Source organism: Sinocyclocheilus rhinocerous, unplaced genomic scaffold (genome assembly GCF_001515625.1).
Source record: "Sinocyclocheilus rhinocerous isolate Xijiao unplaced genomic scaffold, SAMN03320098_v1.1 scaffold454, whole genome shotgun sequence".
Classification (NCBI taxonomy): Eukaryota; Metazoa; Chordata; class Actinopteri; order Cypriniformes; family Cyprinidae; genus Sinocyclocheilus; species Sinocyclocheilus rhinocerous.
This window is the reverse complement of record NW_015657627.1, coordinates 96935-103636: the sequence shown is the minus strand read 5'-3', so window position 1 is coordinate 103636 and position 6702 is coordinate 96935. Positions and strand designations below refer to the sequence as shown.

Sequence of the window (6702 nt, the reverse complement as noted above, 5' to 3'; positions counted from 1 at the left end):
TATATATAATATAAATTATATGAATATAAATATATACATGTAAATATTTTCAAAATATATACTGTATGTATGTGTATTTATACATAATAAATATACACAGTACACACATATATTATGTAAACAAAAACTTTTATTCTGGATGCGTTTTAATTAATTCTGATTAATCGCAATTTTTATATATATTTATGTTTGTGTCTGTGTATATGTGATTTTATTTTTGTTGTTTTGATATTTTTTGGAGTGAAATTGCTGCAAAAATTATGTTTATTTCATATAAATAATCACGGATGGCACCAGTAGTAACCAAAAAAAATCAACGTCTTATTCTTATCTTTTGAGTTTGTGGTGAAATAGAGCCGGATGTGTTTTTGACAGCTTTCATTAGTTACCCTGCATTTCAGCGTGTTTAACTTCCAGGGCTTTCGGCTTTATTTGTCTCTGTACGAAATGCAAATAGAGCTGATGCCAGTCCTGTGAAACACAAACACACACAATCTCTCCTGTGCTCCGTCACGTCTGTCTCAGTGGATGTGACGTCTGAGTTTGATCTTATTTTTGTGCACAAGGACATTGAGCCGCATGAGAGAAAGGCGCTGACGGAGAACAGAGGAGCTTCTGAAAGGCAGATGAGGGCCGCTGTCTGCGGGAACCGTCCGAAGGCTTTTGTTGATCTCCCTAGAGGAGATATTCAATCATTCGCTCCACGTCACGTCACAGAGAAACTGATATGAGCTGGCAGAGGAAGAAAAGAACACAAACTCCTCCAACTCGAAAGAAAAATCTTCAGATGATTAATTAAGACAGTTATTAGATGCTATATATACACGCAGTATTTAAGCACACATGCTGTGTAAACAGGCAGATGGAGCTGTCAGTTGTGGTCGTCATAGCAAATGTTACTGTGGTAAATGTTTCCATAACACACAGTCATACAGCGCTGCTACTGTAGCGACTTTCAGACTAGCTGATGAATGAATCATTTTTATCATGATGCCACACAGTTATTCTGACAGGTGCAAACCTGTTTCAGGCTGGTTGACAATGTCGGGAGGGTGCTTGAGTTCTTGCAATCCAATGTTTTATTGATTATGTAAATGTGCTTTATTGCTATTATTACCGTTTAGTGTGCTGTGATACTTCAACATTACTATAGTCATCTGAAGTCAATTTGTCACCAGTGTAACGTTATCTAGCTGCTAGATGAGGTTTTGTTGAAATTGCAAAACTTCTTGTGAAAGTCTTGCCAGCATCAGTTAAGATGGTTTGATCATTATAAACAAATCAGTAATGTTTTGCAACGTGGCCTTTACACTATCCTGTTATTATTGCAATTGTAAACAATATAATGTATTCTAATTTTATATAATTTTTAAATATTATAAAACACATGTTTTTGTATATGTGTGTATAATATTATACTATTATTACTTAAACTATTACTAATTTTAAAAAAATTTTATACACACACATACATATATATATGTACACACATACTGTATATGTGATCCTGGACCACAAAACCAGTCATAAGGGTCAATTTTGAAATTGAGATTCATAAATCATATGAAAGCTGAATAAATAAGCTTTCCATTGATGTATGGTTTGTTAGGATAGGGCAATATTTGGCCAAGATACAACTATTTGAAAATCTGGAATCTGAGGGTGCAAAAAAATCTAAATATTGAGAAAATCGCCTTTAAAGTAAAGTTGTCCAAATGAAGTTCTTAGCAATGCATATTACTAATCAAAAATTAAGTTTTGATATATTTACGGTAGGAAATTTACAAAATATCTTCATGGAACATGATCTTTACTTAATATCCTAATGATTTTTGGCATAAAAGAAAAATCTATAATTTTGACCCATACAATGTTTTTTTGACTATTGCTACAAATATACCCCAGCGACTTAAGACTGCTTTTGTGGTCCAGGGTCACATATAATTTCTAATTGTTTACATAATTTTTAATTGTTAATATGCATATTTATATAATTCAAACATGTATGTATCGATTACAAAATATATGTATATATTATAATTGTATATAATTTTTTATTATGTGTGTGTGTATAAGCAGTAATATGTATTTTAATTTTATTATATTAAATGACATTTTAAATATTACAAACATAATTGTATGATATATTTAGAATATATTAAAAGTATATGTAAAATATTATGTAGAATATAATTTATATTATATTATGTTATATTATATTTATTTTATTTTATTAATTATATTATATTATATTACATTTGTTTGAAAGATTTTCAGCATATTTTTTTATACAAATAAGGGAATGTGTTGCTATAATATCATTTTGTGTGTGTGCGTGTTGGCTCTATTAAAAATGTTGGCATGTCAAGTAAAAAAAATTTTTGTTGAGCTTTGGACTGTAGCCGTTGTTTCATAACTGCTCACTGCAGTGAACCAATAATATCTGGCAGTGTTATTAATAACTGGCTGTAATATTAATATCTGACAGCACTAGTCAGTGTGAGTATAGCAGCAGCATTCTGTTCTGTTCGGAGGGGCCGTGATGTCTGAAGTAAATGAGCGGCTCTGCTCTGGGTTTGGGTCTGAACTGAATGCAGGTATGAATGGAGGTTCCAGAATTAACTGCATCAGCACAGGCTAAAATCTGCCTGACCACACACACACACACACGCCTCATATGGTGCCTTTACATAATTGTTTTCCACTTATGGTGTGTGAGTGAAAGGTCATGTGTTTGGGCGGCTGACAGGAATAGTAAACTCACTGCCGCCCGTCTGTGTGACTCCTCCTCTACTTCCACTTTGAGGGTGTTTGTGTTTGTGCTTGTGCAGAGACTGTGTGTTTGAATTAATTGTGAACTCCAGCAGCAGTTTAATATGAAATGAAGCTGCTGTTGTGTGTTGATGATTATGATAAAGAATTATAAATGCATTGGAGAAATGGAGGGTGTTGATGCATCAGCTGTCATTATGGTGGGTTTCTTCACCTCAGCCCATTTCTCTTGAGAACTGTGTTCTGTTTGTGGATTCATGCTTCGATTGTCAGTTTAGTCATTTGTCTTAAAATAGAAACAGAATCAGCTCATTCCTGTATCTTATGCATGGCAACACCTGTTTGATTCCCACTGAACGCATCAACTGTTAAAATTGATCGCAAAGTTACTTTAGATAAAAGAGCCTGCATGTTACATGCATGTGTATATAAGTTGTGGAGGAAAAAGAGAAGAATTTATAGGAGGTGAAGGGGTGGTGGAGGGTTGCCGGAAGAATTGTCATTGGAACAGACTAATGTCTGCTGCTTATATGCGGTGATTGACAGGACTGGATGATTAGGCTCCTCCCGAACCTGCATTGGGAACTTATATATATGATATATTATATATAAATAATTATTGTAAATTATATAATATATATATAATATTTATTTTAAGTGTATTTTCAGTATAATTTTCTGATATGAAAAGGGAAAAGGTATTAAAATATTTATATATTTTTTTGTGTTGTGCTAATTAAAGGGATTGTTCACTCAAAAATGAAAATTCAAATGGATTTAAATTGCATATGCAATTTAAATACATAAATCTTAAAGTGCCCCTATTATGGGTAATGAAAGGTTCATATTTTGGTTTTGGGAGTCCCCAACAACAGGTTGACATGCATGCAAGGTCAAAAAACACTTTCATTGTCTTATAATATGCATTTATTTTTACCTTACTTGCTCAATGACTCCCAAACGATTCGCTCAACGAATCTTTTTTCCAAACCCCTCCTTTGCATGACGCTAATCTGCAGTGATTGGTCCGATTGGTCTCATTTTCATTTCATCATGCCTGTAATGCCTGATAAAGCAGCGTTTGTGAGCGCAGTGCTGCTTTGTGTACAGCCGTTACCGGGGAAACAGATGTTTTACCGCTCCAAAAGCAGCGCCTAGTGGCAAAGAATGAATTTGCATTTTCATTCAGACCAAAGCGAAAAGACCAACAAGTGGGCGGGCAATATGCTAATGTTTCATGTTGACGTCAACATGAAACGGCTTGGGATTCGTTTTAAAAACGACTCGTTTCAATGATTCAGAGTCGACTCTTTCTTTTGAGAGACAATAACTTTATACACGGTGCACTTTCAGATTTAAAACTTTGCAGGATGTTTTCATTCACTTAGAGCTGTGTTACACACCGCATGAAAGGTAATTTTCAAAAATCCATAATAGGGGCACTTTAAATCTAATATTGTATCATTGGTCATTGAAAAAATTTCAGTTGCCAGGATTTCTCAGTTTTGACCCCATCCAGATGATTCATCTTGCCCTCTGTAATATTTTAAATTAAAATATAAAACAAATATTAAATTCATGTAATGTAAAAGTCATAGCATTAGTTAAATACATGTAATTTTTGTTATATTTTCATTTAATGTTCTATTTATGTGCAATTTTTTCTCTCATTTTTATTTGTCTTTTTTTGTGGCAAAGAATCATTACTTTGTACAACAAACATTTTAGAGAAAAAAAAAATCTAGTACATTTTTTTTTTCTTCTTCCAAAAAAGTTTATTTGGTTATAGTTTGGTTAAGATCAGAATTTGTATTTAATTTGTAGATTTTTACAACCCCTGGCAAAAATTATAGAATCACCACACTCAGAAGATGTTCACCCAAAGTTTTGACTTTACAACAAATAAACAAATCACAGATATGACACAAAATAATTTTTGCCTGATAATTCAAATACCTCAAACATTTTAATTAATGGAAAATTGCTTTCCATATCAAGTAGAGAACAAAATTATGGAATCATTCAATGTTGAGGAAAAAAAATATGGAATCAGCTTGTAATTTGCATCTCTGAAATAAATACCGGCACATATCTAAAATGCTAATTAGTCAGCAGTTAAAAGAGAGTGCTTCCAGACCTTAACGAGCTGTTGGACTTGGCTAATTGAAAGGAAACATGGCCCCAACAAGATTAATGTCTTTTGAAACAATGGAAAGGATTCTAAAATCCCTTCAAGAAGGAAAACCATCACGGAGTGCGGCAAAAGAAATTGGACCCAGTCAGCTGTTTCTAAAATTTGGTGCAAGTATAAACAAAATGGAAAGGTTACAAAAGGAAAACTTACAGGAAGACCAAAGAAGGGATAGAAAACTCAAAGCAATTTGCCTTGAAAATAGAAAATGCACAACGAAACAAATGAAAAACAAATGGGCGGAGACAGGAGTCAAACTGTAAGAAACCGGCTGAATGAAATGGGATTTAAATAGAGAAAAGCCCAACGAAAACCAGCATTAACACCTAAACAGAAGAAAACAAGGTTACAGTGGGCTAAAGAGAAGCAGTCATGGAGTGTGGATGATTGGATGAAAGCGATATTCATTGATGAATCACGAATCTGCATTGGACAAGGAGATGATGCTGGAACTTTTGTCTGGTGCCGTTCTTTCTTTCTGCCTGAAGAAAACAACCAAATTTCCCAACTCATTTATGGTATGGGGTTGCAGCATGTCAGGTAAAGGACCTGCGGAAATGGCAATCCTTACCTCAACAGTCAATGCACAAGTGTACATTGAAATTTTGGACACTTTTCTCATTCCATCAATAGAAAAGACGTTTGGTGATAATGATGTCATTTTTCAGGATGATAATGCATCTTGCAAAGTTGGAACCAGCTTGATGAAGAATATTGTTTTTCATTAGAGAAGTCCATGCCCCAAAGAATTCAGGCCGTCATAAAAGCAAGAGGAGGAGCAACAAAGTACTAACTGTGTGTTTTGGTAGATGATTCCATGATTTTTTCCTCAACATTGAATGATTCCATTTTTTTTTTCCTCTACTTTATATGGAAAACAAATGTTCATTAATTAAAAGAGTTTAATATCTTTTTTTTTTTTAGGTATGTTTCAAATAACCAGAATGTTGAATTATTTAAAAAAAAATGGTTTTGTGTGATATCTGTGATTCGTTTATTTGTTATGAAATAAACATTTTGGGTAAACAATATCTAAGTGTGGTGATTCCATAATTTTTGCCAGGGGTTGTAGATCATGATCAGTGATTGGTCCGATTGGTCTCATTTTCATTTCATCATGCCTGTAATGCCTGATAAAGCAGCGTTTGTGAGCGCAGTGCTGCTTTGTGTACAGCCGTTACCGGGGAAACAGCTGTTTTACCGCTCCAAAAGCAGCGCCTAGTGGCAAAGAATGAATTTGGTGGTTATATATACATATAATCTGCTAATGAAATGGACCATTACTGTGAACTAAAGGCACTGGAATATGTAATTCTTTGATTATACACTAAAGTCGGCATGAAACGGAAGTTGCGATTGTCTTTTCTTCTCTACTGTGACGTATATCCTAGTGAAACGGCATCTGAAATGAGAGGGCGGGACTTGAGTTTGTCCTTCGGGAATTGATTGGATCGTTGGAAGTTGGGGCGTTGCTAACAAAATGGAGGCAGATCTGAATGCCAGTTTGCAGTTAGTGGTGGGGGATTTCTCTCCACTGAATTCACCGCCGACACCTAAGCATAATATAACATGTTAATATAACATGAATAAAGGTTTTATTTATTGAGGACGACGACGACGATCAACGGCACAAAACATGCCTAAACAGCGTGCAAGAGAGAGAGAGCGAGAGCGAGAGAGTGACTGCCTGAATGACTGAGCGCGTCCTCCATCAGGTTAAGTCATATTCATGAAAAAAA

General features: G+C 34.5%; 1 protein-coding gene across 5 annotated transcripts in view; it reads left to right on the top strand.

Moving 5' to 3' along the window:
• The window catches only part of LOC107721443 (dystrobrevin beta-like), a 30086-nt gene that overhangs the window by 3039 nt on the left and 20345 nt on the right, over positions 1-6702 (top strand). The window lies entirely within an intron of this gene.